Below are 25,320 nucleotides of genomic sequence, written 5' to 3'. Positions count from 1 at the left end.
TTTATTTAATTAAAAACTTTTAGAATTCAGAGTTCTAAATAAAAGTATTGAGTGACTAACTCTGCCCCGTCTTTACACGTATACATACCAGCTCTTCTCTGAGAAACCCACTGATTGTGCCTTTAATTTAGAGCCCACACAGACTCAGGAATCCACACAACCAAGTTTCTGCTTGAGAACTTAGCTGGAGCTACCACATCCACATCCGTGAGGCAGAGAAAGGGTAGTTCTTGGCCTCATTTGACTAATGGAAAAACCTAGGGTCATGGAGGTTAAGCAGCTTGCTCTGGGTTACACAGTTCACAGGGTCAGCCCCAGTTAAAAGTTCCTGGTGGAGCTGTCTCCAGATTTATAACCCCCCAAAGTATTGAATAAACACAGGACAAAACCAACATTGGTCTGGAGAGACAGGAGTATACCAGGACCAATTTCCAAAATGAGTTCTGAAATGTTCCAGAAGGACTACACATTCATTCGTTGAAAGTGTGTTCACAGGGCCCCTCCCATGGCTGGAGTCTCTGTTAGGCTCAGCATCGTGAGTCCTGGTCCCTCCCAGAGTACTGGGAAGTGGGTGGCAAGTGCACGGATGGGGAAGTCGTGTGTCTGGAGCAGAGGGGATTGTTCCAGGCCCCCTAAAGAGGAGGCCCATCTAGTGAGGACTGGGCAGGTGGACAGTCTGGGGGCCATGTGTGCAAAGGCCCAAGATTCAGAGAACCTGGTCTTTTCAGAGACCCATCCCTTTGCTCACCCACATCCCCCATCTTCCCTCAACCCCAGATCATTCCCATTGTCCTGTAAGCATATTGTTCCATCACCCCTCTTAAAAGGCCTGCAGTAAACTCCATGTGTGCCTCAGCTACCTCCCATGGTAGTTGCTAGGGGTGCTGTAACAAAGTACCACAGACTGGACCACTTGAATCACAGAAATTTATTGTCTCACAGTTCCGGAGGCCAGAAGTCCAAGATCAAGGTGTCAGCAGGGTGGGTTCCTTCTGAGAATTGGGAGGGAGAAGCTGCTCCAGAACTCTCTCCTTGGTTTGTCAATGGCTGTCACCTCCCGGTGTCTCTTCACATCATCTTCTCTCCATAGGTATCTCTCTACATCCAAACCCTCTTTTTAGAAGACCAGTCATACTGGATTAGGGCCCATCCTAATTACCTCATCTCCAAAGACTTTATTTCCAAATAAGTTCATATCCATGAGTTCTGCAGTTTAAGACTTCAACATCCTTGAGGGGACACAATCCAACCTAGCACACTCCTCATTTCTCAGCTTTTCTTTGTAGCAAAAAGTCCTCAGAAGAGTCATCTAGAGCCAGGGGACAACCCCTGGGGCCAAGTGCTCTCATTCTGTCTCTAAAATACCATTTATTCCTGATGACCCTCAGATTTGTGTCTCTAGCCTCAACATCAGCCATAGCTTCAGACTCATACGCCCTCATTCCTTACTTCAGTGAACAACACTCTTATTCAGAGCAAAGCACCCCAGTCATTCTTGGCTATCCTCTTGCCTCCTCACACCTGACATCAGCAAGGATGGCTTTATCATCAGCATCTGTTGCAACCATTGCAGCCACCTCCTCAGCATCATCTCTCCCCTGGAACAGTGAAGGAACCTCCTAACAGCTCTACTACATCAGTGTACTCACTCCCCACACGGCAGCCTCCGGTCATGTGAATGGCTACCGTGACGTGAGCAAGAGGGTATCCATAGCATCCAGCTCTCCAATGGGCCGCCTCCCTTCAGAACATAGCTGGCCCTGTGTCAGCTTCCTCTGGATCCTCCAAGCAGCCTGGTGGAGACTCAGATTGGTTCTAGATTGAGCCATTGCCTCTGGGTCTTTCTGCCTTACTCTGAGGGCTCCTTTAGTGCTGTGCCACCAGCCTGTCTCTGCAACATCATGGCCCCTCCATAAGCCCAGGACTCAGGTGTGCCTTCAATCAAACTTAACGCCTTTCCAGGACACAAGCCCACTGTGTCCTTCCCCCAAACATTGGCCCTGCTTCTCTCCAGCCTCATCCCCCACCGCCCTCACCAGCATCTCCCACTCCGCTTACCATCCCAGTCGGCCTCTCTCCCTCCACCTTCCCCTCTTGTCACTCCCACCCACTCACTCCCACCCCCTCTTCAAGACTCAGCCCAAATTTAAGTGTTGGCTCCCACCTCCCACCACTTGGGCCAGCTAATTGACTGGCCTAATTACTCAGAGGGGTGTCTTAATCCATCCCAGCTGCTATAATACAGGCTGGGTGGCTTACAAACAACAGACATTTATTTCTCACAGTTCTGAAGGCTACAAATCCAAGACCAGGGTGCCAATGTGCTCAAGTTCTGGTGAGAACCTTTTTCCAGGTTGCAGACTGCCAACTGTTTCCTATATCCTCACATGATGGAAGGGCTCAGGAGCTCTGTGGGATCTCTTTTACAAGAACACTAACCCCACTTGCGAGGGCTCCACCCTAAGCATCTCCCAAAAGCCCCACCTCCCAATGACATCACATAGGGCATTAGGATTTCAATGTACAAATTTGAGGGGGACACAAACCGTCAGCCTACAGCAGGGGGCGTTGGGATGGGTCACACAGTATAGAGTGATGGTGATGTCGCCAGGCTCTCCAGTCACATTCAAATTTCAGATCTATCACTTACTGACAGTGAGACCTGGGAAGGGTCCCTCTTAACTAATGTGGACTTCAGTTTCCCTCTATCTAAAATGGACCTAATCATCGGTACATAAAAAAATGCTCAGCATCACTCATCATCAGGGAAATGCAAATCAAAACCACAATGAGATATTTCTTCATATGTCAAGATGACTATTATAAAAAAAAAAGTAAAATTTTAAAAAGACAAGACTTAGCCAGGATGTAGAGAAAAGGGAACCCTTCCACATTGTTAGTAGGAAAGTTGGTGCAGCCATTATGAAAAACAATATGGAGACTCCTCAGAAAATTAAAAAAATACGACTACTATACAACCCAGCAATTCTACTTCTGGGTATTCATACAAGAATTGAAATCAAGATATATTTTTTTAAATGTTTATTTATTTATTTGAGAGAGGTGGTAGGTAGAGCGGCAGAGGGAGAGAAAGAAACTCAAGCAGACTCCTTGCAGAGTGTGGAGCCCAATGCAGGGCTTGATTCCACGACCCTGAGATTACGACCTGAGCTGAAACCAAGAGCCTGATGCTCAACTGACTGAGCCACCCAGGAACCCTAAAGTTAAGGTCCTGAACAGACATCCACACTCCTATGTCCACTACAGCATTATTCACAATTGCCAAGATGTGCAAACAACCAAAATGTTCTCCAACAGATGAATGGATAAAGTATGGCATATACAATACAGTGCAATGCTATTCAGCCTTTAAAAAGATGGAAGTCCTACAATATGGCACAACATGGACATTAATAAATTGTCCTCGGTGACATTTAAAAACTAGTATCCTTTGCCAAAGAGCATCCCACTACCTAATCAAGCAGCAATGCAGATGGTGGTCCCCACACAACAGGAACAACATGCACTGCCTCGAGAGGCATTTTTTCTCTTCAGAGCTGAAAGCCAAAACAATTGACAAGGCCTGGCAAGGGGGGACATAATTCATTCACTTCCAGCAAAACTCTAAGACAAGGAGCACACAAGTGCAGGAGGAAGCCTGCAGAGATTGTCAGGAGTGCAGAATCCCACGTCCCACTGGGGTCTGGCCCCCCCTTCATTCCATGAAGGATTTACTGTAAATCACCAGATCCTCAGTACACTGTTTTCCCACTTCTCAAGGGCAAATATCACACAAGCTGATCTAAGCCTTCAAGGGCAGCTTCTCAGACTTTCAAAGCAAACAACCCATGAGTTCTATTCGGAATGGTCCCCAGAGGCCTTCAAAGCTGGGCCCTGTGGCCCCCAGGGAGAACTGAACTGTGTGCAAAGACCCCATTAGCCCCACACCCCACTTCTTGGGCCTCAGCTCCAGGCTGCCAAGCACCTGTCCCCATGTAACAGGTCATCACAGGTGGGTCAGGCACAAAAGATGCCCGAGGACTGGCATGTATACCCCATGTTAGTAGGTCATAAATTTAAAGGACTGCATTTTTGCTATACACATGCACACAGGCATATGTGCGTGCACATAAGCATGCACATGTACACATGTGCACACCTGGACAAGCTCCAACACATGCCCAAATCCCCATGACAGCACTGTCCTGGAGGGAGCCAACTCTCCCCATTTCCTTCTCTTCTTAGGAAGTTACCCAGACACTGACAGCCATCAGAAACAGAGCTCCCTGTGGCAGCCCTTCTTGGAGGGAAGTCCTGTAATGGTAGTGTAATACCTGCCCAGGGGACCTGAAACAGACTCTTTTTCAATGCACACTTTTTCAGTCAAAGCCTGGTCAAAATGCATTTATAGAAAAGTAAGAGATGGAGGCTCATGAGAGCTAAGAGGATCCACAGTTGGTTTGCAAGCCTCCCTCTGAAATTACAGAAAAACATATTCTATAATTCATCCTACGGGTGCCATCAGACAAGGACGTGTATGTGTGTGTCTGGATCCTGTGTGTGTGTGTGTGTGTTGAGAATCCTGTGTGCATGTATTTATGTGACTATATATGTGTGTGAATATACATACACAGTCATATACATATACAGGCAAGATTTTCACACACACACACGTCAAAACCAGTCCAAGACTTATCTTTGTAAATAAAGTTTTATTGGAATATAACCACACCTGTTCATTTACATATTTTACATATTATTTTTGACCATTTAGAACTATAACCTGCAGAGTAGTTGCGATAGAGACATCTGGCCTACAGAACTGAAAATATTTATCATCTAGTCCTGACAGAAAGCCTGCTGACCCCTAGGTTAAATTATGAATCCTCTATATGCATCTGTTAAAATTATTATGCAAATTTATAATTTTGGCTGTAGAAAGTTGTTATGATATATTACTAAGTAAGAAATTTGGTTAGAAAATGTTGACTTAATCCCATTCATATAAAAGGAAAATATACTCACTTTTTTAAAAAGATTTTATTTGTTTATTTGACAGAGAGAGAGCACAAGCAAGGCAGAGCCACAGGCAGAGGGAGAAGGAGAACGACTCCCCGCTGAGCAGAGAGCAGGACCCTGGGATCATGACCTGAGCCAAAGGCAGATTCTTAACAGACTGAGCCACCCAGGCACCCCAGGAAAATATATTCAACTAAGTGTGCATATTTGTGTGGAAAAGTACATCTATTTTCTCTAGAAAGTTGTGGAAGGAGAGAGGTAATAGGTAATTTCTTAATTTCTTCTTTATACTTTTCTTTTTATGTCTGATTTTTTTAAAATAATGAGTACACTTCACTTCTTTGTTTAAAAATTAGTAATATGTTCCTTTCATGTGGATTAAGCTGCTCACATCCCCCATTCCCCTATCCCCAAAGCCAATGAGGAGTGTCAGGGTTTGAAGGGCCCAGGTCAGGGTGGGGACGGACAGCTTGGCTTCTATGAGAGGGTGGCAGCAAAAGGCCTGGAGAGACAGCTCCAGGGGAGAAGACCTCACTGAAGCAGCTTCTGCTTTGGGGCTCCTCCTCCCACTATAATCTCAGCACTTGGCTGAGGTCCAGGCTCTGATGGTGAAACTTATCACCAAGCATCACCTCCATTGCACCCAACCAGGCAGACAGAGAGTCCAGGGAGCCTTCTCTCTCCTCAGCCAGTCCCTGGCCTCGATGCCTGCAGCAGGATGCCACAGGAGTTGGCTTGGCACTGAGTGCCAGGCCTCTGAGGAGACAGAAGCCTGGTGCCCAAACATGAATGGCTTATTTTTAGAAAAGTCCACTCTTGTATCCTGGCCCCACTCCAGGGTGAGAGATGGCATTCCCTCTGACTCAACTCCCCAAAGAGACCCCATTCCAGGGGGGTCTAAGTAGACTCCCCTGGCTGACATGAGCCAAAGACAGCCTAGTCCTTCAAAAAAAAGCAACTTTACAGCAGTTCCAGATCCTTCTGGGCCTGTGTGAAGGCTGCTTCTGGAAAGAGCATGGCCATCCCCTTTATGTTTATGCTTTGGAACAAAATGCAGAGCCTTCTGCACTAAATCTCCCAGGTCCCCATTTTCCCAGCAAGTACATAAGTGACAGTGGACCTCCCCCTATGATTTCTCAGCCCAGTGAGATTCCTTAAATCTATAAGATTGCAAGTCCAAGGAAAATGCAGGGCCACCTTCTCCCTCTTCCTCCCACACAGGTCAAAGTCCTCCTACAGCCCTGGTCCTCAACTGGGGTCCATTTCTCAGGTATTTCTCTGTCTCTTCAGTCGGGCTCCACGCTACGTCCAGTAAATGAGATAAATGAAGGGAAAACTAGCTTTCTTCCAAGAAAGACACCAGAACCCATCTTTCACTGTAACTCACTGTGTAGGTTTGACCAGAAGAAGCGCCATTAACGTCAAGGAGAGCGGTGCCACACATGGACGTCTCTTGCTAGAGAGGATCACAGACCTGGTGGGTTCACAGGGCAGAGGGGGCGGGCAGAGAGTGAAAGAGTGGGAGCTTATCTTGCCTCTGGAGGCTGGTGTTGCCAACATTCCAGAGATAGCAAGACACAGCTGTCCCTCCCCAGTTGTCCCTGGGTGACAGGAGTTGTAGATATCAGTTGTCTCAAACCATGTATCTGAATCTTCTAAAAGAAGAGGGCTCTGTTCTTCTGAGCTAGCACCTGGGTTTCTCATTTGCCGCTGTCCCGCACATGCCACCACCTCTATCCTGAGCAACAAGGGCAGCCCTGACACCACTGAACAAGTCAAGGCCTCTCTGGGTGAGGTCAAGAGCTTATGCTGCCCCTTATTTTGTTAGTAGGCATCATGCATCAGCCTTTATTCATGCCCTTTGAAGTTGTAGCCTATAAGGTTAGGCTTGTCCCCACCTCTGATTCTCCACCCATGGACAGTGGCTCTGAGTCACGACTTCCCAGTGTGCCCCCCACCCACCCCAGAGGAGCCACCAGTCACATTTGAGCCTCGGGCTGCTCTGGGACATAGAGAACTTGGCCAAGTCTTACCTGTGCTCATAAGGTCTAGGGACTTCTCAGGATGAATAAAAACAATAGAACCCTCTGGCCATCGCCCTTGGTCCACTCTCTTGGCCTTTGTTCCTCGTGCAAGGGTCAGACCTTCCAGCTCTGCCATTGGTCTTTCAGATCCTCAGTTCTACTGTTTGAATTGGCAGGATTCTCCATCCCCTTGGCATGGCAATGTGCTTTTCATGATCTTCATCTGGACATGAAGAGTCCTGGAACTCCCAGAGCCATCTTAACTGCAAGGGATGTGGCCCCACTATGGAGTCCAAGTCTCTCCAGAACCTCTCCTGGACTGTTCAAATGGCTCAAGACAGCCCTTCCAGGGACTTCCCTTCTCTGGGATTCAATTTCTTCATCTGACCAATGGAAGAGTTGGAGTCAATATTTGCTACATTTCCATCCAGCTCTAACATACCTAAAGCCTATGATTATCTGGGTTTTCACATTTCTGGACAAGACCTGATCCTGTTGAACTTTCACATATGGCCACCATGCTTTAGTCCTCAGAACCGACCCTAACCCTCAAAATGGTCTTCCGTTCTTGATCATAATTCTCGCTTGAACCTCACCATACCTTGACGACATGGACAGTACTGTGACACAACCACCCCTTGGAGATGAGAAACAATTTGCCAGAATCCACAGAGCTAGCAGGTGGCAGAGCTGGACCTGGTATTCTGCCACGAAGTCCAGGGCTCCACCAAGCAGCTCCACACCTCCCTGGTATGTGTCTACACACTGTGAACACTGGCCAAGGGTATAACCTCAACCTGGTGCAGTCCATGGGCATTCAAGTGGACATGCTGGATGAGAGAACAAGAATGAGAAAAGCAGGAATGCATGTTTCTTCTCCCATTCTGACAAAGAGTGGATCAGCCAGATTTCAGTAATTCCCAATCATCTGACAACCCCCAAATTAAACTCAGTTTTCTTTGTTCTTTTCCTCCTTCTTAGTCACATGGATCTGATAGATGCGGGGCTCTGGTTCTGAAGATACTTATGAGCTGTCCATGTGGGTCAGATTTGCAGCTCAAAATTCACAAAGGACCCCAAGATCAGTTCACATGTTCCCAATCCCACCCATAAAGGAGTGAAGATGTTATAATGGTACAAGCTATTGTTTGAGTTTAAATTGGGGCTCTCTGCCAGCCCCCCAATCCCATATCATGGTGGGCTAGAATCAGAGAAAAGGGAACATTCTCTCCATGAGCCTGGTGTCTTCTGAATGTGACAGGAGATGTGAGGGTGGAGGATAGAGGGAGGTATCTGTGTCTTGTCAGAGTTAGAAATTGCCCAGAGCATCAGCATGCATCATCCATCCTTCCTCCACAGGTCCCTCGGTCTCTGCAGTGGCTCAAAGTCACAAAGACACAGCCTTCTCAAAACATTTACATTTCTGCCAGGCAAAGATTCATGTGACTTCAAATCCCAAAGTACACAGATTTTCATGGGAAGACTAAAAGAGGAACCCGATCATGTTGTAACAAAGTAACCAGTCTGGCCAAATGTCATTGAAAAAATTAGAGTCCTTGCTTTACTCACGTGGGTTTTCTTTCTGGAATCCTACATGTATCAGTTTCCTAACTTCACTGACGATGTCTGATTAGAGCTTTATTTAAAGAAAATAGAAGGCAATGCCAACTTTATTTCCCTGTTTCTGCCTAGAGTACAGAAGGAGGTCACCATGAACAGACCTACGAAACTTGATAATGGGACCAATACTCACAAAAGGGTGTTGGGAAGCCAACTTGACTCAGTGACCTCTGAAGCTACTGAGGAAGATGCTATCACCTGAGCTCTGCTTCAGAAACATTCTCTCTGGGTATCTGGGTGGCTCTTGAGTGTCTTACTCTTGATTTTAGCTTAGGTCCTGATCTCAGAGTCATGAGATCAATCCCCACATTGGGCTCCGAGCTCAGCAAGGAGTCTGGTTGAGATTCTCTCTCTTCCCTCTGCCCGTCCCCTCCAAAATAAATAAGTAAATCTAAAAAAAAGAAAGAAAGAAACATTCTCTCACAGTCTACTACTGAAAACACACACACACCTACTACCCTGCCCCCAGGAGGATTACTTATGCTGTCCTTCACGTGCCAAAGGAACAATCCTCGATGTTCCTCCCCATTAAATACTTTGGCCAGAAGCCTAAATTCATGAAAAGCATACTTATCTATTCACAGTTCCATCCATTTTATTAAATTTGAAAGTGAGAACAAAACACGTACATTCAATATACATGTATACATTAATAAATAGAACACTTTTGTACTGCTGGTCCTGATGTTAAAATATTATTAGAATATTCTTTTTAAGAATGAGATCTTGCCATTTGCAATGATGTGGATGGATCTAGAGTGTATTATGCCAAGTGAAATAAGTCAGAAAAGGATAAATACCATATAATTTCACTCATATGTGGAATTTAAGGAACAAAACAGATGAACATAGAGGAAGGGAAGGAAAGATGTAATAAGATGAACATTGAGAGGGAGGCAAATGATAAAAGATGCTGAACTCTAGGAAACAAATGGAGGGTTGCTGGAGGGGAGGTGGGTGAGGAGATGGGGTAATTGAGTGTTGTGCATTAAGGGGGACCCTTGATGTCATGAGTACTGGGTATTATATGCAACTAATGAATCACTAAATTCTACCTCTGAAACTAATAATAAAAATAAAATAAAATTTTTAAAAACTTTAAAGAATATTCTTTTTAATCAGAGGGAAGATCTGAGGCTTTCTATTTGGGTTTTGATAATTGTTCAACACGCGTCCTAATGATGATGAACTACAGTAAGATGGGCCTCATCTGACCAATGGATGAGTGTTACAGAAAGGTGGTGGGAAATGGGGCGGAGGATAGGAGTGGAATGGAGGCAGTGAGATACTCTGAACCAGTCACACCACATGGCAACACACAGACCCTATCACCCTATATCTAGAGACAGTATTCAGCAAAAGTTTTGTGTGATAACATGTAAATTCAGGATTGTTCAGTTTTGCTTAATTCTGAATTAGAGTATGCTACCTGTATTTCTCAAGACCCACCAGACACTGGCATTTCCATCTGCTAATGTGAACTATGAATATCTGAGTGGTTCTTGTGAGAAGAGAATATTTTTCTAAGATTTTATTTATTTATTCATGAGAGACACATAGAGGGAAGCAGAGACACAGACAGAGGGAGAAGCAGGCTCCTCGCAGGGAGCCTGATGCGGGACTCAATCCTGGGACTGGGATCATGCCCTGAGCCAAAGGCAGATGCTCAATCGCTGAGCCACCCAGGCATCCTGAGAAGGATATTTCTAAAAAGATATATGAGGGTCCAAGATACAGGGCCACGCTACGGTCCTACCCCACTAATGGAGCTATTGCTTTGAAAATTAAAGGTTGCCCATAGGGGCACTTTGCTGGATATCCTCAATGATGGAATAAATAATAAATACTTATTATCTAATGGTGGATATGATTTGTAGAGGTAATCAAAGGAAAACAGTAGGATATGAAGGTTAGGAAACAGGGTTCTTTCTGAGTAGTGTTTGGCTTCAGTGCAATAAAGTCCCATGGGACAACTCCCTTCTGTAGAAGGCAATGTCACCTCCTCTCATATTCCACTGGTGAAAACTAGTCATGGCCCCACTTGTTGGAGGGACCAGCACTAGCTATGCACCATAGAAGAAGAGATTTTCACAAGCACAAAGGACCAGATCACTCCCAATCTGGCCAGAACTCGTCCTCTGAATGAAACCTGCAGGCAGGGGAAGTGAAGCTGGGGAAGCAACAACACTTCTAAAGCTATGTTCACATGGACAATTGATCAGATCGGTGAAAAAAGCAAGCAGATCTGCAGTACTCCAGATGTCTCAAATATGCACACTTGGATTTATCTACTTGTCCAAACACCAAACCCCATATTGTCTTTGCCCACTCTGTTGAGTCTGCCCAGAAATCTACTCAAGATCCCCTTTAGGAGTCCTGGACCACAGCCCCACCTCCACAGACTCCCACGGTCCTACCCCGGTGATTGCTGTAACGCAAACTGCTTTACTTCCAGATGTATGCAACCTTCATTGTGCTTCTGTGGGCCATCTCATGCAAAGAACCAGGTAGTTACTTTCCATTATATCTCATGAGCTCAGCTAGTATTAAACAGACCTACCTGACTTTTCCCTGTATGTATACTTTCAGTTCTGTTTTTGGTACCAACCTATTGTTACTTTTATATTTCATGCTCCACTTTACCCCTCATCAATTTGCTCTCCTATATTATGTATACAAAATATCTCCAGGGATCCCTGGGTGGCGCAGCGGTTTGGCGCCTGCCTTTGGCCCAGGGCGCGATCCTGGAGACCCCGGATCGAATCCCACGTCGGGCTCCTGGTGCTTGGAGCCTGCTTCTCCCTCTGCCTATGTCTCTGCCTCTCTCTCTCTCTGTGACTATCATAAATAAATAAAAATTTAAAAAAATATATCTCCAAATACGTTTTTAAGAAAGTATCACACAGGTGGACTCTGGGGGACAGAACTGGGTGGCTGCGGGACTGTCTGGGAGAAAAACTTGGGAATGTTTTTATTTTTTTATTTTTTTTTTCTTGGGAATGTTTTTAGTGTCAAACCATATGAGCCAATATCAAATCAAAAAGCAGTTTTGCATGGAGACCTTTTAAGGCAGTGAAAATACTGTGTGTGATATTATTATGATGGATATGTATCATTACATATGTCCAAACCCATGGAATATACCAATAATGTAAACTGTGGACTTAGGGAAATTATGCTGTGTTCTTGTACATCCATCAGTTGTAACAAATGCACTCCTCTGGTGGGGGGTTGTTGATGGTGGGTAAGGCCACATGTATCAGAGGACAGGAGGTATACAGGGAATCTCTGTAATTTCTTCACAATTTTGTTGTGAACATTAAACTGCTCTAAAAAAGTAAATCTTTTTTTAAAAGCCAGCAAAAAATACTCTGAAACAAAATAATGAAAAAGATTATCTGATTAACAGGGAGTCCCTGTTGGTGAGAAAGAGTGTGAGGGTAGAGGGGCCCTCTGCCATCGGAAGTAGAATCCCAGGGAAAGAGAGAGAGATGCTAAAAAATTTTTTTAGACATATTTGTGGCATGACATGAATGTAACCACTTTCCTCCAACCTTCACCAAGAAACATTCAGTAAAAGTCTACAAAACTCATCAAAACCCCAGGAGTCAGTGATGTGGGGAAGCTGGAACACTTGTCACTTTTGGTGGGAATGTAAAATGGCAGTATAGCTATTATAAAAAAAAAAAAAAAAAAAAAAACAGTAAAACAGTTCCTCAAAAAATTTAACATAGAATTACTACATGATCCAGTAATTACTCTGGTATATACCCAAAAGAATTAGAAGCAGAGTCTAAAAGAGACACTTATATTCTCATGTTTGTAGCACATTATTTACAATAGCAAAAATGTGGAAGCAACTCAAGCGTTCATCAATGAGTGAATGGATAAATATGGTACATCCATTCAATGGAATACTACCCACTCTTAAAGAGGCAGGGATTTCTCTTTCTTAAAAGATTTTATTTATTTACTCATGAAAGACACACAGAGAGAGGCAGAGACATAGGCAGAGGGAGAAGTAGGCTCTTCACAGGAAGCCCAATGTAGGACTTGATCCCAGGACCCAGGATCATGCTAAGCCAAAGGCAGATGCTCAAATGCTGAGCCACCCATGTGTCCCAAGACAGGGATTTCTGATACATGCTTCACCATGGCTGAACCTTAAGGACATTATGCTAAGTGAAATGAGCTATTCACAACAAGACAAATACTGGATGATTCCACTTATACAAGATCCCTAGAGGAGTCAAATCCGTAGAAACAGACATGTAGAAATGGTAGTTTCCAGGGGCTGGAGTGGAAGTGGGGAGGAGAATGGGGAGTAATTGTTTAGTGGGTACAGAGTTTCAATTTTGCAGATGAAAAGAGTTCTGGAGATAGATGGTGATGGGCTTGCAGCACAATGTGAATGAACTTAACCCTGTTAAGATGTACACTCAGAAATGGTTGTGGTAAGTTTTACATTATGTGTATTTTACCATTATTTATATTTCTAAAGATTTCTTTCAAAATACTTTGTAAGGGCTGTGTGTGTGTGTGTGTGTGTGTGTGTGTGTGTGTTGGGTTGCATGAGGGATGTGGGAGACAAGGATGGGTGACAACTTTCTAAGCCCAGATTCAAAGCCAAGGCAAGATGAACCAGCTACCTTTGTGTGGCATCTCCAGGGCAAACCCCTTGGGCCAGTGATGAGCAATGGTCAGGTGGTTTATTTGACTCCAGAGGTATCCTGATCCTCCTCCAACAGGAGTACCAACTCTGGGCACACAACAGGGTATCACACACTTCCTGGTACACACAGGTAACTGCCCTCCTTGGGCCTACAGTGTGACTTCTGGCATCTTCCTTGTTATCTTCAAATGAGGCTTTCCTTAACTCCCTTCCCACATCTGCTCAGCCAGTTGGCCAGCAAATATTCACTGTTACATTCCATGCGCCAAGCTCTGTGCAATAGTGAGAACTGAGAGGTGAGCTTGCCAGGGTCACTGCCTGTAAGAGGCTGCCACTCCATCAGGTTAGACAGACAAGCAAACAAGCACCTGCAGTCAAGTACGAGGCACAGGATGATGAGTGGGTCCCAGGGGCTATGAGACCACTTGGTCTTGAGTGGCCGACCTCACCTACATGTCAGGGAGAGCATCCCAGAGGCAGTGACAATTATGCCCCAGCAGAGACCTCACATCCGACAGTCATTTAGGAGTTATCCCCACAAAAATTTAGGAGGAATGGGAGATGAGTAAGTAGGATGGAGCGACTCAAATGGAGAGCAGCACTGCAGAGGTCTAGAAGCAAGAGACAGCTTAGTGTGTTTGAGGAACATGGAAAAACAGGTATAACTAAAGCAAAATGCACAAGGAAAAGTCAAGGTGAAATGTGAAGGCTCCATAGAGGCAGGCTGTAACCCGGGGCTGAGGGCTGCATCAGTCTGCTTCGAAGCAGTTGGTCATGGTGCCAAGGACAGGGAAATACAACTGAGAGTGTGTCACAAGAGCAACATAATCCCATTTGCATCTTTAAAAGAACCCTGGGCCTGCATTGAGTGGGAGGAAAATGAGCTTGAATATGTGCAGACCAGTGTATTAGCTTCTCATGGCTGCTGTAACAAGTTACTACAAATTTGGTAGCTTAAAATCAAAGAGATACATTTATTCTTTCACAGTTCTTTATTTTAAGATTTTATTTATTTATTTATTTATTTATTTATTTATTTTAAAAAGATTTTATTTATTTATTTATTTATTTATGAAAAACACACATAGGGAGGCAGAGACACAGGCAGAGGGAGAAGCAGGCTCCCTGTGGGGAGCCCGACATGGGACTTGATCCCAGGACCCAGGATCACAACCTGAGCCGAAGGCAGACATTCAACCCCTGAGCACCCAGGCATCCCTATTCTTTCGCAGTTCTGGAGGATAGAAGTGTGAAGTCAGTTTCACTGGGCTGAACTCAAGGTGTCAGGAGGACCATGGTCCCTCTACTCCCTGCCTCTTCCAGCTTATGGTGGTGGCCAGCGCTTGCTGGTTTGGAGCCCCCACCCCCAACACCAATCTCTGCTTCCATTTTCACATGGCCTTCTCTGCATGTGTCAACTGCCTCTGCCTTTTTCCTATAGGAACATTCCTGATAGCATCTGGCGTCTGGACAATCCAGGAAAATCTCATCTTAAAAATCTTATCTTAAACCCTTACATACGGTTGGTAGGAGTATAAAATGGTACAGTCACTGTGGAAAACAGTAAAGAAGTTCCTCAAAAGATTAAAGAGATTATCATTTGATCCAGCAATTCCACTCCTGGCCCAAAGAATGAAAAGTCAGGACTTGAACGGGTACTTGTACACCCATATCATAACAGCATTATTCATAATAGCCAAGAGGTGGAAGCAATTCAAGTGTCCATCAATAGATGAATGGCTAAATAAAATTCGGTATATCCATACCATGGAATATCATTCAGTCTTTATTTTTTTTGAAATAGCTAAATTCTTGGCTTCTTTGGTCATATATTTGACTTCAAAACAATGTACAACAAATAGTTCCAATTAAGATATCACAAACTAAATTTTTCTTCCAGAATTCTAAATGCTCATGGAGAGCCAACTTCCATGGTACATGGCACACAGCATACAGTTGAGAGTCAGCCCCACAGAAAATATTCGTGTAAGCCAAACAAGAAAGATGCTATTTGTTTCTCATTACATAAACATCAGCTGAATTTATCTAACCAACAAACTTATTTTTTTAAATTAATCTGACTGAAAGTACTATCATGTTTTTGGGTGCCATTCTCATTAGAATCATATCCAAAAAGTCTAGAAACAACTCAGAACTAGAAAGTAGCCCAAGCCCTAAGGCTGTCTATGGCCCCCGCTACAAAATAGTTGCCAGTATAATTTGAATGTTTAAAAAGAATGACAGGAATTACAGGGTTCTTCTTGATTTCAAGAGAACTTTCCAGAAGGAGGTGGAGGGCCAAGAAATCCCCCTGCCTGCTTGGTGGCAGCATGTGAAGGGGCAAGACCAAGAATCTTCTGGATGTTCTGTCGAATTGACATGGTACAGAGAATATACAGAAATATGAAGGAACAGTCTGTGGTATCATCCCCCAGCAGGTTTCAATGAGACAGTCCTTGGATATAGGAAAGGGGGGTGAAATGGAGTTTTGCCACCACTCTACCATCAAATACAGAATTGAACATTCCCACTAGGGCAGTAAACAAAAGCCAGTTGCAAACATGGACTTCATTCGGACCATGGATAGGTCTCCATTGTTATTTTTCAGTTCCTCTTCTTGCCTCTCTATTTTCTTTTTTGTTGTTGTTGACTAGCTGACTCTTATTGTTTCCTTCTTCTTTTCCAATTTTTTACTCTGTTTTTCCACTTCCACTTTGAGTCTCTTATACTTGTCTGTCCTGTAAACCAGGACCCACATTATACCCTTGGCCAGAAGAGCTGTGCACATGGAGATAAAAACAATAAGCAGGGTGTCCGCGAATATGGTGCTCATCTCACACTTTCCTCTCTGCACTCCCACCCGCCGGGGGGAAGCACTCTCGAGAGCCCGCAAAAAATTAAACGACAACAACTTCCCTAGATTTCTGGACCACCCTCATTCAGTCGTTAAAAGGAGGGAAACTCTGACCCATGCCACAACATGGATGAATCCTGAGGATGTCATGCTAAGTGAAATAAGCCAGTGACAGAGGGAAAAATACTGTAGGATTCCACTTATATGAGGTGTCTAGAGAAGTTGAGTTCATAGAGACAGAAGGCAGAATGGGGGCTGGGCTGCCAAGCGCTGTAGTAGGGATCAGGGGAAAAGGCAGAGACTAAAGCACACAGAGTTTTAGTTTTGCAAGATAAAAAGAGCTCTGGAGATGGAATGTGATGATGATTGCAAACAGTATGAACATACATATGCCACTCTACACTTAAACATGATTAAGATGGTAACTTTCATGATGTGTATTTTACCACAATTTAAATTTTTCAAAAAAATTCTTAATCACATCTGCAAAAACTTTCCCATTTAAGGTGCCATCTCAGGTTCCAGGAATTGGCGCCTGATACTTTGGGGCCACCGTGCAGACCACTACATCTAGCTAGGAAGCTACTAGAGCTGTTCAGAGGAGACGTAACGGTGGCTTGGATTAGACACAGGCAGTGCAGCTTGATTCTGGAGCTCCTAAGAGGTACAGCCAGTGGTGCTTGGGGCAGAGGGAGGAAAGAGCCAAGTCTGGTCCCCCTCCACCTGGTTTCTGGCTGGGTGATGCACAGAACCCAGGAATGTTGAGAAAAGGACAATTAGGGGTGGGGAAAGCATCGAGATAAGTTTTAGAGACATTTTCAGACACCAACCAAAACTGGATCACTGAGCAGACTGCTGAAATCTTGAAACCCCACTCAAAGGTTGCTGCAAATGGCTGGGAGAGAGCCTGGGGCATGCTGTTTGTCACTGGCATCCAGAGCCACAGAAAATAGTGACAGGGGACCCCTGTGCTGGTGCTGGCTCTGCTGCTTACTTACTCAATCCCCCTGGATCTGTTTGCAGCTCTGTAAAACAAGAGGAAATAAATTGAACAAATCCCCATAGCACAGACAAGGTACCCAGCACTATTCTTCATGCTTTACAAAGAGTAATGAATGCAATCCCCAGAAAAATCTCTGATGGGCGCTAATATTGTCATGTCCGTTTTATGGATGAGAAAACCAATGCGCAGAAAGGGTAAGTCACTTGCTCAAGAACACACAACCATGCTGAGACAGCGTCTGGATTGGAACCCAAGCTCCAGATTTTGCACTCTTTGCCAATACTCTGCATTTCCTCTCTTTTCTTGATGAAGCCCTCTCCCCAAACAAACTACAAAGCCAACAGCAAAGACCCCAATAATTAAATAAGTGGAAGTAAGTTGTTTATGGAAAATGGGTAGGTAACAGGTAATGGGCCAGATGATACTCCTGTTAATCACAAAGACAAGGAGCCCAGGGATTAAGACCCACTCCTTCCCTGTGGCCATTCACCTCAAGACAGCTGGCTGCTGAGGAAAGGTGCATGAGGACCAGAAAGTGGCAGATAGTTTATAAGATCCCTTCCTAAAGCACCAGAGTTTCATGCCATCTGCCCAGTTACCTTTGGGGATGAGGGGGAAACCAGCAGGAATGGCAGCCATGTGGGCTAGTGCTGGGGAAGCATCCTGGGGAGTCTGTTAGTATGGAAGAAGATGAAAACAACTAGAATTGGGTGGAACCATGGCAGAAGAGGAATGTTGGGAGGAGTGAGTTCAGGCCTCAGGCCAAGGTAAGCATGGGAAGCCAGAGACAGAGGGTCAGGCATAGGTTGGGCAGACGGGAATGAGGAGAGTTGCAGCAAAGAGGTGAGGACCATGGTGATGCCCCAGCAAGGCGCTGGGTGTTGGTGCCTGCCCAAGATGGAAGCAGCGGGAAGGTCGGGCCACCCTGGCAGGCCAGGCTATGGTTGCTGAATGCAACACACACTACCGTGACAGCAAGGCTATCTGGGTGAACCATCCACCTTCCCAATCCAAGCCTCACTCCTGGACCTCACACCATATTTCCATCAAGAGAGCTTGCACCCCAGAAGCCCCTGGAGAGAAGACAAATCAAGAGGAGGGAGGGATGCGGAGTCAGGTCACACTTCCCCCTGGGCTTAGAGGGGAAAGTCTTCATGAAATGAACTTTAGAACGACAACAGCAAAAATTGGCAAAGAAAGTCACAAATAGCTGAAATGAAATGCTGGTTTCCCAGGAGCAGCGGAGACCTTGGGTGCCAGTCCTTAGACATTCATCCAGGTCAGACTCCACTGGATCTTGCCAGTGGCTTTCCCACTAAAGTTCTCAACACTGCTGAAGAACACAAAGTATAAAGCTCTAACCAGAGCAAGGGCTTCTCACCCTGCAGAATACCCACTAAACGGATTTTGTATGGGATTTTTTTCCCACAGGGCAATAGGGGATGCCCAAGATTTGGTCCCCAAGCCAGAAAGGCTATGGGTGCCTCAAATAGAGCAGGGAGTTTTAGCGCAGTCCCCACGGGGACTCCGGGCGCCCACTTCACCCTGGCGCTGCTGCACCCCCACCCCGCCCCGCCCCACCCCCTGCCCTCTCTTCTCCCTCCTCCTTCTTCAGCCCCTGTCTGGCAGCCCACCTGCCTCCTCTCACTCCCCCACGCACAAAGAGAGTTTGCCTCCAGGGACTTCCCATCAGTCTCACCCGAAAGTCAAGGCTCTCAGCTTTACTGTGCCTGAAATCTCTTGAGGGGTTTATCAAGGTCCCGCCCACGGAGCCGTGGGGGGGTTGGGGGGAAGCACCCAGGAATCTGCATGAACAAGCATCCCAAGTGATGCCGACACTTCTGGTTTGTTGCGCGGCCTAGAACCCCCTGCGGGGCAGACACCTTGCCTTACACCTGTCTCCGTGACCCCAGCACGCACACCCCGCACCCGCTCCCGCTGACTGCGGGCACACTCGGCACGGCAGGCCCCGCGGGAGGTACGCGGTCCTCTCTGCTCAATCAGCCCTGGAGCAGTGGGAGCCTGTGAAGACACGCATAATGCCTATGTTGGAGTGCCTCGGAACACCTCGCCTGCTATCTGACAGCTTCCCATCCAGAAACCACACTGTACAGTAAAAAACAGAAAAAAGAAAGCCGTTAGACCCCAGTGAATGTTATTTTTAATGAAAGTGGTACATTTTGACTCACAATGTTGAAACCAGATTATAAATGAGTCATCAGTGAATCAACCACAAAGAGCCTTTGTGAAGGTGATTTACAGGAGGGCTCTGACGTCTGCTGTCCCTTTACACACTTTGCAAAGATGCTGTCAGGCTTGGAGCTGGTCTGGAGCATCTGTTGCCGCGTCAGCGCAAAAGGATGCTGTGTTGTCACCAGTGGGATTCCCCAGCCAGCCGGCACTGAGGTCCCACCCACAGAAGGAAGGCAGCCATCACTGAACAAAGCCTGTGGCTACATCATAGCTGCTGGCCTCCAGGTAGTGACGAGTAGCTGCTGGACAGAGTTCCCGGCCCTCTGTTCCTCCCATGATCCCAGACTCTTCCCTGATGCCCACACCCTTGCATCTGGTCTTCAAGAGGCAGCCCAGCATGAGGGCAGAGGAGCGGGATTTTCGGGGAGAGAGACCTGGGCTTGAGTCCCGGGTCTAGTGGAGGGTCTGGCAATGGCCTCACTTGTCCTATTCTCTGAAATGGGAACATTATCACCTGCCTTGTGTCCCTCCCAGGAGTGTTGCAAGGCTCTCATGGGAACGTGCATGTGAAAGTGTTTTGAATACTATCACAGGCTATCCCAAGGTAAGTGGTCAGCAAAAGATGAAAAATCTGCTGTCTGAATGTGCTTTCAGCAATCAGCAGCCCCTGCCTGGGGCAGAAACAGGCCCCTAGGCAGAGCAGGGTGTGGTTAAATGCTCTGTACCTCCTACCCAGGAAGGAGATACTATTGCACATCTCTCCTCTTAGAAACAGGCCACGGAGGCCAGAGGGTAAATCTACACACAAGTATATCCCATCTTCCCAGCCAGAAGGGCGAATACCCAGTTGCAGCCCACGCTCTCTAGAATACTGCCTGATGGCCACATTCCAAAGATAAAAGACTCTTCAGGACATCTCGGGGAATGCAGCACGACTCATCGCACCTGGTTGCCTGCTCAAAGCTGCCTTCAGTGGGGCAGAAATCTGCAGAAATCCCCTGCCAACATCAGGCACAGGAAGGTCAGTCTGTCAGGACAGCAAACCACTGACCAGCCCAGCAACCCAGAGCAGCCCGGTCAACGGCGAATACTGTGCCTGGATGGCAGAGTCTACCATAGGCAGAACTGTCGCTCACGGACAGTAACTATGCAGTAATGTTAGCTATTAAGTGTGTGACCAAAAAAAGAAAAAAAAATCCCCAAACCAGGTGAAAAACTCATCAACTTTGGAAACAAGAGAAAGAAGGCAGAAGAAAGGGGGAAAAAACAGAAATGCTTGGCAGAGCCAATGGAATCCCTCTTGTACACACCACAGATGCATGACCATTATCAGTGTTAAAAAAGAAAAAAAAAAAAAACAGGCTTTCAAAGTCAGACAGATCTGGACTTGAATGCCAGCTTTCCCCTTGCTGGTTCTGGGTCCTGGGAGAGGCCATCTGTTGTCCTGGGACCTCCATTTCTTCACTGGCCTCTCGACTCAAGATTGCTATGAGGATTGAGCAGAATCACCTATGTGTTGTACCTCCGCGGTGTCTGGAACATAGTCAACACTCCATAAATAATGGCTGCCTTCTGTGGGAGTTCACGAAATGTGACCACAAAACCTTCCTATCTTGGTAAGCATGCCCCCTGACAATGACTATCCAAGGCTACTCCTATCAAGAGTTGCAGTCTGTTTCCTTTACACCTAGAATCTGGGCTAGCCTGTGACCTGCTTTGATCAATAGAATTTGGCAGACGTAACTATGTGTGACTTCCAAGGCTAGCCCTGGCAGCTTCCACCTTTGCCTTCTTGAAATGCTACCCTTGGACCACCATGTAAGGAAGCTGGTATAATCTACTAGAAGAGGAGAGGCCTCATGGAGGAGAAGTGAGGCCCTCCAACTTGACTGTCAGCAGCACCTGCCACATGGAATAGAGGCTATCCTGAGATGAATGTTGAGCCATGCTGAGCCTCTGGCTGGATGAAGCTATATGAGTGAGCCCAGGCAAAATCAGCAGAGAGACTTCCTAGCCAACCCATAAAATCATGAAAAATAATAAATCCATGTTGTGTTAAGTCACTATGCCCTAGGCTGATTTATTATGCAGCAAATTCTCACTGAAACACCTTTCCTATCCCTACCTCCAAAATATTCTCTGTCTTGAGCGTTCTTGAATTTTCCCCTAGCCACACCTGGGAGATTATTCAATGAAAACTAACTGAGAATGTATGGAGAATAGGAGCTGTGATCAGCCTTTCATAAAGCATTTTCATACCCACCCGTTAATTCATCAATCAAACAATTAAGCAGCATCTACCAACCTACATTGATAATTAGCAAGTCTGCTTTTCTACCTTTAAAGTAGATCACAAATGCAACTATTTACCTCTGCTTCCACCACTGGCTCTTGCCTGAATAATGGCAGTAAGTCTTTCTAATTTGTCTCTCCCTTTGAATTCTCTCATTCTATACCTTGCTGGTCTCCACAGAGGGAATTTTGAAATGTATTCACTGATTCAACAAAAAATTTAGTTTTGACCAGAAACATCCACCTCCATGGAATTTATGTTCTACTTGACATTTTATTTATTTATTTTTTATGATAGTCACACACACAGAGAGAGAGAGAGAGAGAGAGAGAGGCAGAGACACAGGCAGAGGGAGAAGCAGGCTCCATGCACTGGGAGCCCGATGTGGGATTCGATCCTGGGTCTCCAGGATCGCGCCCTGAGCCAAAGGCAGGTGCCAAACCACTGCGCCACCCAGGGATCCCTCTACTTGATATTTTAAAAATTAATAACTAAATTAATACAAAGCACCTGGATGGCTCAGTTGGTTAAGCATCTAACTCTTGATTTTGACTCAGGTCATGATCTCAGGGTCATGGGATTGACCCCCGAGTTGGCTCGGCACTCAGCATGGAGTCTGCCTAAGATGTACCCTCTCCCTCTGCCCCTCCCCCTGCTCCTGCTCCTGCTCTCTAAATATGTAAATTAAATACAATCAAAACATTTAATAAGTAAATTAATAAATAAAAGATGTGGTAATAAGTGCTAATTAAAAAATGAAGAAGGAAAGGTCAGGGATGGGGGAATAGGTAATGTTGGGAGGGGTTACAATTTTAGATCCGGTGGCCAGGGCAAGTTTTGATGAGACAGTGATGTTTAAATAAAGGCCAATGGGAATAGCAAGTGTAAAGACCCTGAAGCAGAACCACTTCTGGTACACTTCAGAAACAATAAGGAGGACAGTGTGCCTGCAGTGTCATAAGCAAGGTGGAAAGTGGTATGAGATGAGTTCAGAAAAGTAATGGAGAAGAGAGGTGGAGACAGTCAGATTACATAGCACCTTATAAATCAATGTAAGGATTTAGGCTTTTGCTCTAGTGACACTGAGAGCCGCTAAAACATTTTTATTAAAGTGGTGAGAAGATCTGATATACATTTTAATAGCACCATTCTGGATAATGCATTGAATACAAATTGAAGATTCTGGGATGATATCATAAGTTTTGAATCTTCTCAAATTCCATCATGAAAAATAGCTAGCACCAGTAGTACAGAACAGCAAAACCAAAATTCATTAATCATATGTACCATAAAACTAACTGACAAAGCATCCCCAGGATCCCCAGAATATAAGTGGGTAGAGAAAAACCACCAACAGATACAAGACCTGAGTGATATTAACATCTGTACAAGAAGAAGCAGAGAGTCAGGGATCAGACCAACTTTAAATATCTCAGAATATCCAACAGGTACTCAACAGAAAGCTAACAAAGACAATTGGAGAATGGCAGCCAACACTGGAAGGGTTTTGCCTACTTAAGTAAGTCATGGGTAAGTTCAAGGCATTTGCAGTACAAGTCTGGAAGGGGTAGACCTGTCTGAGTCAAAGGAAGAAAACAAATCAAAGGGCCATCTAAAAAGAGTAGGGGACACAGAGCCTAGGGACCTCAGAAAGTAAGCCACTACATTCTTTTTTTTTTAAGATTTATTTATTTATTTTAGAAGTGGGGAGGGACAGAGAGGGAGAGAGAGAGAGACAGAGAGAGAATCTCCAGCAGACTCCTTGCTGAGTACAAATCTTGACACAGGGCTCAATCTCACAACCCTGAGATTATGACCTGAGCTGAAATCAAGAGTCAGATGCTTAACTGACTGAACCACTCAGGCTCCCCAAGCCACCACATTCTTGAACACTACATGAAAACAACAGAAGGAGAAATTCAAGAGCAATGAAGTTAGAGGAGCCAAGCAGAACTACATCTTTGGCAAATTCAGAAAAACTATTTTCATATAAAAATTTTCAACACACAAGAAAGTAACATACCAAGTTATTCAGGAAGAAATATATAAGCTGTAGGATTACATTCCTACAGACTATAAAACATGCTCTAAAGACATGCCCACCAAACAAATGAAATTTACAACTTATTTCCCAAAAAACCTAAAGGAACAACATAAATCAGAGCTAGAAAAACTCAGGAGCAAAATGATAGAATTCAGGAGAGTACTAGAAAATTTTTTAATCATATCAAAAATTAGATTAAATTAAAAAGAAGAATTATGATGTTGTGGTATAATAAGAAATATACATTTGGTTGTCATCTCTAATTTCTGGCACAGAGTTCCTAAAACCTTTGTAATTTCCTGAGTGACAGGGCAAGAGAAGTATCTTTTATTATTCACAATAAGCTTCTTTCACCGCCTGAGTTTATGCTAAGGAGGTGACTCTTGGTGGGCCCCTAGACAGCTTCAGGGTGAGGGCTGGTTGCCAGAGAAACCAGCTAAATGCCAACAATGTGATTAGAAGGTTGGAACTTTCTGCCCCACTGCCTGACTTCTGGGAAGGGGAGAGTGACTGGGGATTTCATCACCAATGGCCCATCGTCTTAATAATTTGTGTCTATGTAACATAATCACCGTAAAAACCTAAGTAAAGGAGTTCAGAGAGCTTCCAGGTTGGTGAACACATCCATGTTCCAGGAGGGTGGTGCACTACAAACTCAAGAACAGAAGTTCCTGTGGTTGGGACCCTTCCAGGTCTTGCTCTATATACCTCTTCATCTGGCTATTAAGTGTTTCCTTTGGTCCCATGAGCTATTATACCAGATTATTTAATTTGTTGTCATGAATCCAGACATTTGTTGTAGCGGTGTTATCAAAAACAAATCACGGTAATAGTAAGAGTGCAGAAATTCAGCAGATAATGCCTTAAGAGAAATAGAAAATGCAAAAGGAAAATGTTACATCAAAGGAAATGAAGAAATAATGAAAAGGGATTTGAGAGAAAGTAACAAAAATAGAAGGTAGGCAAAGAAGATCCAACATTTGTATAAAAGGAGTCCCTAAAAACAGAAAACCGAAACAAAGAACAGAACAAAAACTAAAAACTACAATTCAAGAAAATTTTTCTGAAATTAATTAAAAAATCTGGAACTACATATATAAAGTCAAAATCAACCCCAAAATAAGTAATAGCAAAATATATTCTGGTAAATTTCTAGATCTTAAAGAAAAATATAAAATCCCTTGGACATCTAGGCAAAAAAGACCAAGCTACTAGGAAGGAAAAGAAAATCAGACTGTCATCAGACTTTCCAGCAGCATACTTTGTGTCAGGAGAATATATGGAAAGAAGGTGAGGATGAGAGCAGAGGGAGTCAATGGGAGCAGAACTAGTAGGATTTCATGATCCAACAGGGATATGAAAAAAGAAAGGGGTCAAAGGTGACCTGAGCAACTAGAAAGACAGAGTCACCATTTGACAATACTGAGTAGACAGTAGGAAGAGGAAGTTTGGGATAGGAAATAAACTAATAGTTCATACATATTACATTTTAAATACCTATTAACAATCTGTGAGAAGAGTTGAGTAGGAAGCCATGTAAAGAATCTGGAATTCAGAGCTGAGGGCTGGGTGAGAAATATATATTTATACCTTATTAG

The 25,320-nt window shown here is 44.8% G+C and overlaps 1 pseudogene; it reads right to left on the bottom strand.

Moving 5' to 3' along the window:
• Window positions 1-15,204: 15,204 nt before the first annotated feature.
• LOC112927315 (calcium load-activated calcium channel-like) lies at window positions 15,205-16,168 on the bottom strand (annotated as a pseudogene).
• Between the last annotated feature and the right edge of the window lie 9,152 nt (window positions 16,169-25,320).

Source organism: Vulpes vulpes, chromosome 4 (assembly GCF_048418805.1).
Source record: "Vulpes vulpes isolate BD-2025 chromosome 4, VulVul3, whole genome shotgun sequence".
In the NCBI taxonomy this organism is placed as follows: Eukaryota; Metazoa; Chordata; class Mammalia; order Carnivora; family Canidae; genus Vulpes; species Vulpes vulpes.
This window is presented reverse-complemented; position numbering and strand designations above follow the sequence as displayed.